General features: G+C 45.2%; 1 long non-coding RNA gene across 1 annotated transcript in view; it reads right to left on the bottom strand.

The window, feature by feature from the left end:
* Positions 1-11,823, bottom strand: part of LOC121030381 (uncharacterized) — a 30,040-nt gene extending 18,217 nt beyond the window's left edge. The window contains exon 1 of the long non-coding RNA XR_005790174.1: positions 11,738-11,823. This is a non-coding gene — a long non-coding RNA (uncharacterized LOC121030381). The remainder of the gene's footprint in view (positions 1-11,737) is intronic.
* Positions 11,824-12,024: the final 201 nt, after the last annotated feature.

Genomic DNA, 12,024 nt, shown 5'->3' with positions numbered 1-12,024 from the left:
GCATTTAGTCCATTTATATTCAGTGTTATTATTGAAAGATATGGATTTAGTGTCATTGTGTTATCTGTAGGTTTCATGCTTGTAGTGTTGTCTCTGGTCCTTTGTGGTCTTTGCAACATTCCACTCACAGAGTCCCCCTTAGGATCGATCTCTTGTAGGGCTGGTTTAGTGGTGATGAATTCCTTCAGTTCTTGTTTGTCTGGGAAAACCTTTATCTCTCTTTGTATTCTGAATGACGGACTTGCTGGATAAAGGATTCTCAGCTGCATATTTTTCCTATTCAGCACATTGAAAATTCCCTGCCCTCCCTTGTGGCCTGACAAGTTTTAGTAGATAGATCTGCTACTACCCTTATGTGTCTACCCTTGTGGGTTAAGGCCCATTTGTCCCTAGCTCCTTTCAGAATTCTCTCTTTATCTTTGTATTTTGCTAATTTCACTATTTTATGTCATGCAGAAGATTGACTCCTGTTATGTCTGAAGGGAGTTCTCTGTGCCTCCTGGATTTCAATGTCCATTTCCTTCCCCAAATTGGGGACATTCTCAGCTATGATTTGTTCAAGTACACCTTCCACCCCTCTCTCTGCCTCTTCTTCTGGTACTCCTATGGTACAGATATTATTATGCCTCATTGAATCACTTAGTTCTCTAATTCTCCTCTCATCTAGAATTATTTTTGTCTCTTTTTCTCAGCTTCCTCTTTTTCCATAATTTTATCTTCTAATTCACCTATTCTCCCTTCTGCCTCTTCAACCTGCACTGTGGCCGCATCCATTTTATTTTGCACCTCATTTATATCATTTTTTAATTATTCATGATTATTTTTTAGTTCCTTGATCTCTGCAGCAATAGATTCTCTGCTGTCTTCTATGCTTTTCTCAAGCCCAGTGAATAATCTTATGACTATTATTCTGAATTCTTGTTCAGTTATATTGTTTATATCTGTTTTGATCAATTCTTTAGCTGTCATTTCTTTCTAGAAATTCTTTTGAGGAGAATTCTTCTGTTTCATCATTTTGGCTTATTTTCTGTCCCTTATGTGTTTTAAAAGTTTGTTATATGTCCTACACCTGCGAGCACTACTATATTAAGGAGGGGTCTATTAGCCAACCAGATCCAACAATACATTAAAAAAATTATTCACCACAACCCAGTGGGATTTATACTTGGGATGTGGGGCTGGTTCAATATCCGCAAAACAATCAATGTGACTCATCACATCAATAAAAGAAAGGACAAGAACCATATGACCAATAGATGCAGAGAAAGCATTTGACAATATACAGCATCCTTTCTTGAAAAAAACCCTCAAGAAAGTAGGGAGAGAAGGAGCATACCTCAAGATCATAAAAGCCATATATGAAAGACCCAACACTAATATCATCCTCACTGGGGAAAAATTGAGAGCTTTCCCCTTAAGGTTAGGAACAAGACAGGGATGTCCACTCTCACCACTGTTATTCAACATAGTATTGGAAGTCTTAGCCTCAGCAATCAGATAACACAAAGAAATGAAAGACATCCAAATCAGCCAGAAGGAGGTCAAACTTTCGCTCTTCACAGATGACATGATACTCTATATGGAAAACCCAGAGTCCACCAAAAAACTGCTAGAACTGATTCACAAATTGAGCAAAGTTGCAGGATATAAAATCAGTGCACAGAAATCAGTTGCATTCCTATTCACCAACAATGAAGCAACAGAAAGAGAAATTAAGGAATCAAACCCATTTACAATTGCACCAAAACCATAAAATACCTAGGAATAAATCTAACCAAAGATGTGAAAATTTTAAATACTGAAAACTACAGAAAGGTTATGAAAGAAATTGAAGAAGACACCAAAAAATGGGAAAAGATTCCATGCTCCTGGATAGGAAGAACAAATATTGTTAAATGTCAATACTACCCAAAGCAATCTACATATTCATTCAATCCCTATCAAAATAACACCAGCATTCTTCACAGAGCTAGAACAAATAATCCTAAAATTTGTATGGAACCAGAAAAGACCCTGAATAGCCAAAGCAATCTTGAAAAAGAAAACCAAAGCAAGAGGCATCACAATCCCAGACTTCAAGCTATACTACAAAGCTGTAATCATCAAGACAGTATGGTACTGGCACAAGAACAGACACTCAGATCAATGGAACAGAATAGAGAACCCAGAAATGGACCTACAAACATATGGCCAACTAATCTTTGACAAAGCAGGAAAGAATATCCAATGGAATAAAGACAGTCTCTTCAGCAAGCGGTGTTGAGAAAACTGGACAGCAACATGCAGAAGAATGAACCTGGATCACTTTCTTACACCATACACAAAAATAAACTCAAAGTTGATGAAAGACCTCAATGTAAGACAAGAAGCCATCAAAATCCTTGAGGAGAAAGCAGACAAAAACCTCTTTGACCTCGGCCACAGCAACGTCTTACTCAACACATCTCCGGAGACAAGGGAAACAAAAGCAAAAATGAACTACTGGGACCTCACCAAAATAAAAGGCTTCTGCACAGCAAACAATCAGCGAAACTAAAAGGCAACACATGGAATGGGAGAAGATATTTGCAAACGACACATCAGATAAAGGGTTAGTATCCAAAATCTATAAAGAACTTATCAAACTCAATACCCAAAAAACAAATAATCTGGTGAAGAAATGGGCAAATGACAAGAATATACACTTCTCCAAAGAAGACATCCAGATGGCCAACAGACACATGAAAAGATGCTCAACATCACCCATCATCAGGGCAATACAAATCAAAACCACAATGAAATACCACCATACACCTGTCAGAATGGCTAACATTAACAACTCAGGCAACAACAGATGTTGGCAAGGATGCAGAGAAAGAGGATCTCTTTTGCACTGCTGGTGGGAATGCAAACTGGTGCAGCCACTCTGGAAAACAATATGGAGGTTCCTCAAAAAATTAAAAACAGAACTACCATATGACCCAGCAATTGCACTACTAGGTATTTACACAAAGGATACAGGAGTGCTGTTTTGAAGGGACACATGCACCCCAATGTTTATAGCAGCACTATCAACAATAGCCAAACTATGGAAAGAGCCCAAATGTCCATCAGCTGATGAATGGATAAAGAAGAAGTGGTGTATATATATATATATATATACACACAATGGAGTGTTACTCGGCAATCAAAAAGAATGAAATCTTGCCATTTGCAATTACGTGGATGGAACTAGAGGGTGTTATGCTAAGTGAAATTAGTCAGAGAAAGACAAATATCATATGACTTCACTCATGAGGACCTTAAGACACAGAACAGATGAACACAAGGGAAGGGAAGCAAAAATAATATAAAAACAGGGAGGGGGACAAAACACAAGAGACTCTTAAATATGGAGAACACGGGGCGCCTGGGTGGCGCAGTCAGTTAAGCGTCCGACTTCAGCCAGGTCACGATCTCGCGGTCCGTGAGTTCGAGCCCCGCGTCAGGCTCTGGGCTGATGGCTCAGAGACTGGAGCCTGTTTCCGATTCTGTGTCTCCCTCTCTCTCTGCCCCTCCCCCGTTCATGCTCTGTCTCTCTCTGTCCCAAAAATAAATAAACGTTGGAAAAAAAATTTTTTTAAAATAAAAATAAAAAAATATGGAGAACAAACAGAGAGTTACTGGAGGGGTTGTGGGAGGGGGGATGGGCTAAATGGGTAAGGGGCACTAAGGAATCTATTCCTGAAATCATTGCCGCACTATATGCTAACTAATTTGGATGTAAATTTAAAAAAATAAATAAAATTTTTTAAAAAAGAGGGGTCATACACTGTCCAGGGCTTGGTTTTGGAGGTGTTTTTTGGAGTATGTTACTTGCTCTCTGTTTTTTGGACTCTAGTTGTTTTATCTCCCTACTCATAGTGATAGTTTGGTTCCTCCACCAGGTGTGCTTTGATTTGCTCTTTGAAGTAGCCCTGGAAAAAGCCCTGGAACAACAACAACAAACAAACAAAATGGATGGGGGGGGCACAGTGTTGATGGAAGAGGTCTTCTCCTATACAAAGAGAGAAATGACAGGGGTGAGGAAAAAGAAAAGAAAAGAAAATTCACCAAACTATACTGCTTAATCCAGAGAGAGAGAAAGAAAAAAAAAAGGAGATATAGAACAGATATAAAGAGAATAGATTAAATATGTCTGCCTAAACAAACCAACAACCAGAATACCCAGATAAAGGAGGGAAGAAATAAGGAGAAAAGGAAGAAGAAAACACACACACACACACACACACACACACACACACACACACACACACACGTGATAAGAATTATCCAAGATTAAATCAGAAAATGCAAAAACACTGGGTTCCTTGGACCTGGTGGCAGTGCTGATCTGGAGGAAGGAACATCTGGTTCCTCATGGTCAATCCCACTCCTTAGATATGCAGGTACCAGGCAGAGAAGGGTGTGGTTTGGTGTAGGCGGGTCCTGCCTCCACTGTGGGTCCACTGTCCGTTCCCGGAAGCCCCACCTTGTTGGTGATGGGGAGAAAAATGGTGACACCCCAGTGTTTCCTCCACAGACTGGGTGTCCCAAACTACTCTGTTTAAGCAGTCCTCACAGTGCTGAGTGGCGAGAGCAGACCATTTTGTTTGTTTTTGTTTTTGTTTTTTCTACTCCACAGTCTCCAGCGTCTCCCTGGGGCTTGTCTGGTTTTCAAACCCAAATGTCTTAAAGAATCCTCCGTGCGCCCCAGTTCCCGGGAAGTGCGCTCCACCCCACCGATGGAGGGCCTCCTCTCAGTGCCACTCGGGCACGAACCAGATGGCTTGTCCAGCTCTGCTGGCTCTGGTGCTTCCATGGTACTCAGCTGGTATTTAAACCCCAAGGTCTTAAAGGGTCCCGCTCCATGCTCCCCAGTTCTGGGGAAGTGCCACTCCTCCCACCAATATTGGCCTCTGGCTGGCGGACGCAGGCAGGGTCCTTTGAGCGGTCATACACCTTCTTCCCACAGCACTCCAGGGAGGGGATTGCTTTCTCTGACTGCAGATTGCACCTCTGAACTAGTTACCGATCCCTGCTGGCTCCCCTCCTTCCCAAGTGCGCGAACTGGGGAGCCGGCCCCAGTCCGGAGGAAGCCCCACAGTCAGATATTGGATCTTTCTCCATCCTGGTCCGTGGTGTCTCCTGTCCAGATACGGTCCTACGCTTTTCCAGCCTCTCTTTCTCTTCCTTTGTCTCTCCGCAGACGGGGATCCCTCCAATCCGTGCGGTTGCTGCCTACTTTATCCCTCCCAGTTTGCAATCACACAGCTATGGCCCACCAGGTTGTCCCCATGGGTCCCTGGAGATGTCCCTGTCACTCTGCAGCCTGGACTCTTGGAATTCAAAGTCCTTTGACCTCAACACTGCTGTGTTTGAGGGACGAGGGAACTTTGGGTCCCCCTATTTCTCCACCATGTTCAATCTCCTCTTTCTCTTTATTACTTGCATATTTATTAGTGGTTTTTGATATATGCTCACCATTAGGTTTCTATATAACCTCTTATGCAAATAGCATTCTACCTTAAGTTGCTGGTTGTTTAACTTTGAATGGATTCTTTACTCCTCTTCTCCCCAACTTCAGGTATATGTTGTTACATTTTACATCCTTTTGTTTCGTGAGTTCCTTAACTGATTTTTTTAAAGAAATATTCATTTTTACTGTTTTTGTGTTTCCTACCTTTATACTGTCACTTTTGTTCTCTCCTTTCCACTCAGAGTCCCCTTTAATATTTCTTGTAGGGCTGGTTTAGTGGTCATGAATCCTTTACTTTCTGTCTTGGGAACTCTTTATCTCTCCTTTTATTCTGAAAGATAGCCTTGCTGGATAGAGTATTCTTGGCTACAGATTTTCCCCATTCAGCATGTTGAATATATCATGTCACTTCCTCTGGCTTGAAAAGTTTCTGTTGAAAAATTTCCTGTAGCTTTATGAGTTTTCCCTTATAAGTTCTTTTGTCTTGCTGCTTTAAAAATTTTTTCTTGGGGTGTCTGGGTGGCTCAGTCGTTTAAGCACCAGACTTCAGCTCAAGTCATGATCTCACGGTTTGTGGGTTCAAGCCCCACATCAGGCTCTGTGCTAACAGCTCAGAGCCTGGAGCCTGCTTCAGATTCTGTATCTCCCTCTCTCTCTGCCCCTCCCCTGCTTGCACTCTGTCTCTCTCTGTCTCTCAAAAATAAATAAACATTAAAAATTTTTTTTTAATTTTTTCTTTATCACTATATTTGGCCAATTTACTTACAATATGTCTTGTGTGGGTCTGCTTTTGTTGATTTTGATGGGAGTTCCCTGTGCTTCCTGGATCTGGAAATCTGTTTCCTTCCCCAGATTAAGGAAGTTTTCATCTATTATTGCTTTAAATAAATTTTCTGCCACCTTTTCTCTCTCTTCTTCTGCTGGGACTCCTATAATATGAATATTATTATGTTTGATAGAGTCACTGAGTTCTCTAAATCTATTCTCATTTTGTATAATTTTTTTTCTCTCTTTTGTTCAGCTTGACTACTTTCCATCACTCTGTCTTCTAGGTCATCAATTTGTTCCTCTGCTTCATCCATGCTGCTGTTCATTCCATCAAGTATGTTTCTCATTTCATTTACTGAGCCCCTTATCTCTGCTACGCTCTTTTTTATTTGTCTGTTAAGGGTCTTATTCCTGTCTTCTCTTTTTTCTCAAGTCCAGTGAGTATCCTTATGATTGTTGTTCTAAGTTCTCTATCAGGCATTTCCTTATATCTGTTTCACTTAGATCTCTGGCTGTGGCCTTGTCCTGTTGTTTCATTTGGGATATATTTCTCTGTCTCCTCATTTTGTCTGCCTCTCTGTGTGTTAAGGAAGTCAGTTGTGTCTTCTGCTCTATGAAGAAGAGGTCGTGGAGTGCCCTGATGTGCAGTGCCCCCTGTTCACCAGAACCTGGCAGTGCAATAAACTATCCTATGTGTGTTGCTTATTCCCTGCTGTTGTACCTGAGTCACTATTCCTTTTAGTGCAGTCATCTGCACTCTCTGCCTGTGGTGGGTCATGCTTGCTTTCTGTGGTGTTAGTGGAATCCAGGCAGGCCAGCTCTGAGAGGGTGTGTCCACCACAGAACTTGGGAGTGGGGTGGCAGTGTTAGCAAATTTGTGCTAGGCCACTAGTCCTATTCCAGATCCCCCAAAGTGCTGCAACAGCTGGGTGCTGCACAGCAGCTGGGCATGGCCTGAGGCAGCAGTTGTGTGCCCTATGGCTGGGTAGGATGAGTGTGCACAGCTTTAACAAAATTTGCTCTGAGCCCAGGGCCAAGGCTCACAGACTTAGAGTGGGTGAGTCTTCAGGAGAACTCACAGGCATGGCACACTGCTAGATGGTTTGGTTGTAAGAGTCTGTGCAGCGTCACCTCCCACAGATGACCTGTGTTTACGCTGGGGGACAGGGGAGGGAAATGGAACCTGCCAGCTCCCTCATTTTCAGGAAAGTCCCCAAAACCCTCCAAAATCAGTATGAACAGATCTGTCTCCCATTTGACCATGGTGTTGTATAAACTGCTGTTTTTATGTTGCCTTTCCTTGAAGGCTGCTGTCTCTTTAAGGGCGGCAACCCAGCTATTCCTTGCCCTCCAGGCTCACCCAGTGCTCATTCAGCTGACTCTCAAAGCTCCAGGTTCCTACCGGTTTTACAAACTCTCTGGTTTTCAAAGCCAATGAGGATTAATTTTCCCTGTAAGAGCTCCCTGGTGCAGGGGCCTGTTTCTTGGCCCTCTCCATGAACCTCCCTCCCTCCTGGGGGCAGCCTCCCTCTACCTTTCTGACCTTCCTAACCTTTCAGCTGCAGCTTCTTCTCCATATTTAGTTGTGGAACTTGTTCTGCCAGTCTTCAAATCACCCTCCAGTTTATTTACTTTGATGTGGATATCTATTTGTAACCACAGGATGGGGTGAGCTCAGGGTCCTACTCTGCCATCTTCTCAAGCTCCTTCTTTGCTCAGGTGCTATGTTTAAGGAAGTCTGGGCCATGCATGGGTATCTGGCTGACCACCCATCCAACATCTCACCCCAACCACCACATACACAGTGTGTAAAACTTTGAGATGACAGCATGTGTTAGCTTTCTCCAAAGTATCAGAACCACTGGGATGAGTACACACATGTAGAGAGATTCATCTTAAGGAACTGGCTCATTAGATTGTGGGAGCTGATAAGTCCAAAATCTGCAGGCCAGGTCAAATGGTGGAGACTGAGGAGAGAGCTCTGCTGTGGTCTTGAGTCCAGGAGCAGCCTGGAAGAAACCCCTTCTTCCTCAGGCAACCTCAATCTTTGTTCTCAAGGCCTTCAACTGATTGGTATGGCCCACCCACATTATGGAGGGTAATCTGCTTTACCCATTGTCTACTTAAATACTAATCATGTCTGAAACATAACTTCACAGAGCATCTAGACTTGGATTTAATTAAACATTTGGACCTATAGTCTAACAAAGGTGGCACAGAAAATTTACCACCACACACCATCTGACTGCAATCACATAGAAGGACCCTGAGAATAAGACTCTCTGAGCTAAGCCCACTCCACTCCCAAAATCATAATCAATAATAATAAACTGATTGTTTTAAGTTACATTTTTGGGGTATTTGTTATGCAGCCATACCTAACTAGACTACTATCCAAGCTCTACCCCCAACAACTTGCTGCTCCAGGAATTTTTTCTGCAGTTAAGATGCATACTGACATTGTCTCCACACAATGCCATTAGGGTGAGGATGAGCTAACCCACACTCAGGGAATACATCTTCCCATGAGTCTCGGGTCTGAGCTGGAACATGGCAATGAGTATCCAAGAGGGAACGGCTCCCCCTCCAGGCTTTGCTCTCCTCCCTGTCATTGCCCTGCTGATTCCTGTCCACCCTTCCTGACAACAGTGGATCATTTATACATCTGCACTCCCAGTCAGTGGCCCCGTGTCATCAGCCAGCATTTATTGAATAAATAAATGAGACGCCAGGAACCCTCAGCCGACAGGAAGTGAGCCTGAGAGTGCAGCATGCTGCCCCCCACTGTGCTCTCTCCACAGGGGAGTAGGTGGCAGTAGGTGGAGTAGGTGGTTCAGGCAAGTCCTGCATCTCCACATCTCCTGAAGCTCCACAATCACCCTGACCCCTCAGGGAGACCATGCACATCCAGGGCCCAAGGAGAGCTGACCCAGAATAGGCTTACAGTAAATGGTAGGGGTTACCCCGGGTCGATGACCTGTCCCCATTTCCTTGTGTGCCTGTCTGCCTGCCCAGTGCCATTCCCAGAGTGGAGGGCTCAGAACCAAAAACCTCAAGGGGTGCACCTGTCCCAAGTCCTGTAGGGCTCTGGGGCTTCCTGTCTCTGCTCTGCTGTCAGGGGCCCAGGCTCATATCCATGCTCTTCCAACAGCAGTGGCCTCAGCACACAACAGACGCTGGCCTGGCCCAGGTGGGAGGGATGCCACAGGGAGCAGAGCAGAGGGTGTGGGCTGGCTAAAAAGACAGATGGTAAACAAGGAAGTATATCATCTCCTGCCTGCTAGTAATAAACAAAGTAGGGGTGGAGACAGAGGCTTCTGTAGATCAGGTGACAAGGTGACATTGAGCAGGGAACTGAACAACAGTGTGAGAGAATGAGATGGGCCTTCTATGGCAGGTGGTGGGAAGAAGAGCAAAGGCCCTGAGGACAGGGTATGCACCCGCACATGTGAGGGACAGAGAAGAGGCTAGAGTGGCTGGGACAATGAGACAAGCCTGGGGTGACAACAAGAAACAGGTGGGGAGAAAACCAGGAACAGATCCAGTGGAGCCTCTAGGGAGCCCACAGAGGGTCAGGGAGGGAGAGCAGACAAGGCAGGGGTGTTGAATCTGATTTCAAGGGCTCTTCCATACAGACAGGTGGGAGGTGGCAGCCAGGCCCAAGTAAGAGACTCGGTGCCCTGACCAGGCCAAAGATGGGGCAGTGGGCGAGGTGTGTCTGGGTCTGGAATCCAGAATTTTGAAGACAGAGGCAAAAGTCTTGCTGCAAGGCAAAAAGGGCTAGGCAGAAAAGAGAGAGGTCAGATACCAAGGCCTGTTCTCAGGTGTAACCCCCAGAAGAGGGGTGTGCCAGAGAGAAGAGCCCCCATCTGCTGGAGAACCCAAGGCTCCCCCTGGAGGGGACAGCATGCACTTGGCTTCCCCACCACCAGACATGTGACTGTCAGGCAACATCTAACACCACCACCACTCTTGCAACAGTACCCAGGTAAGAGCAGATACACGTGTGTCCCAAGGGATGGTAATCCACCCCATCTCCCCAGAAAGTTCTTGGATTCTATCTGACAGAGGATAGCCCAGGAGGATATGGCCAGGTTAATAATCACAAAGTCATGGGGTGCCTGGGTAGCTCAGTTGGTTAAGCATCCGACCTCAGCTCAGGTCGTGATCTCAGTGTGTGAGTTTAAGCCCCGCGTTGGTCTCTGTGCTAACAGCTCAGAGCCTGAAGCCTGCTTCGGATTTTGTGTCTCCCTCTCTCTCTGACACTCCCCTGCTCACACTCTCTGTCTCTCTTTCTCAAAAATAAATAAACATTAAAATTTGTTTTATAATTTTTTTTTCAACGTTTATTTATTTTTGAGACAGAGAGAGACAGAGCATGAACAGGGGAGGGGCAGAGAGAGAGGGAGACACAGAATCGGAAACAGGCTCCAGGCTCTGAGCCATCAGCCCAGAGCCTGACGCGGGGCTCGAACTCACAGACCGTGAGATCGTGACCTGGCTGAAGTCGGATGCTTAACCGACTGCGCCACCCAGGCGCCCCTAAAATTTTTTTTTTTTAATCACAAAGTCATTTTCTTTCTCATGATCACCAGGGCTTATTTCCTCCGGGCATATATGCGCCAGAAATGGCAGGACCTGGCCGTTCAGAGACCCCCAAAATCAAATCTCTATCGCCAAGGAGAAATCAAGAACACCATGACATGCTTATTGTGCGCCCTAAAGTTTGCCTTTCATTCTGCACCCAACAGGCCAGATGGTCACTGATATATCACTTTGACATTCATGGAAAGATACCTCAGGTCAAATCAGTTCAAAAAGTTCCTAGCTCATACTGAGCATGAGAGGCCATGCTATGTGGTACAATGTACTACAATAAAATACAAGAACTATATGGCTTTAAAGGAAAAATAGAACACACATTCAAATTCTGTGACTTCGAGAAAGCTGCCTAATCTTTCTGATCCCCAGTTCATTCAAGGAAAAGGGATAACAAAGCCCACTTCATGGGTATACAGGAAAATTAGATGAAACCATGTATGTGAAGCTTCAGCTCACCCCACATAAGCGTGCAGAGATAGGGGTCAGACACCTGATGACAGTCAGGGCAGACAGGATGGGCCCAAGGATGGCCTGGGTGAGCCAGACCCTTCAGGAAAACTGCAAAGCCACAGAGGACACTGGAAGAACACAGCAGGGTTCACTTGCTGGGGACACCAGAAGAACACAGCAGGGTCCACTTGCTGAGGATACCGGAAGAACACAGCAGGGTCCACTCACTGCCCTCTAACAGCAGCAGCAGCAACAGCAGCTGATGACCATAGTGAGCTGGTCATGGTCTAAGTGTGCGGAAATCACCTGTGTCCTCTAGTAACTCCACCAGGAGAGCACAAGTGACCACAGCTATAAAACTTACAGTACGGCTCAGCCTCCAGGCTCCGTGTCCAGGCATGAAGTCTCCACGATGCAGCCCTGTGCCCTGTGGAAACTTACCCTGCAGTTGGGCTCTCTGCTACCTGTGTACCAGCAGTCTCTTGGACGGCACTGAGACCCAAGGGTCAGCGTGGCACTGGTTAAACTCCAAACTACCTCTCACACTGGGGCACCAGAGCCTGGCACCTGACCTCTCCAGCCCCTGCTTCCTCTGTAAGATGAAGACAATAATAGTCTGGCTGCAAGGTGTCCTAGGGGAGGGAGACAACACAGAGAAAAGGTGCCTAGCAGCCTCTCACTGACCCCTGGCCCTCCCTCCAAAGTTCACTTCAGGCCTTCCAGCTGCT

Source organism: Herpailurus yagouaroundi, unplaced genomic scaffold (genome assembly GCF_014898765.1).
Source record: "Herpailurus yagouaroundi ecotype Mexico unplaced genomic scaffold, PumYag 140, whole genome shotgun sequence".
Lineage (NCBI taxonomy): Eukaryota > Metazoa > Chordata > Mammalia > Carnivora > Felidae > Herpailurus > Herpailurus yagouaroundi.
The sequence above is the reverse complement of the archived record's forward strand: the minus strand, read 5'-3'. Positions and strand labels throughout refer to the sequence as shown.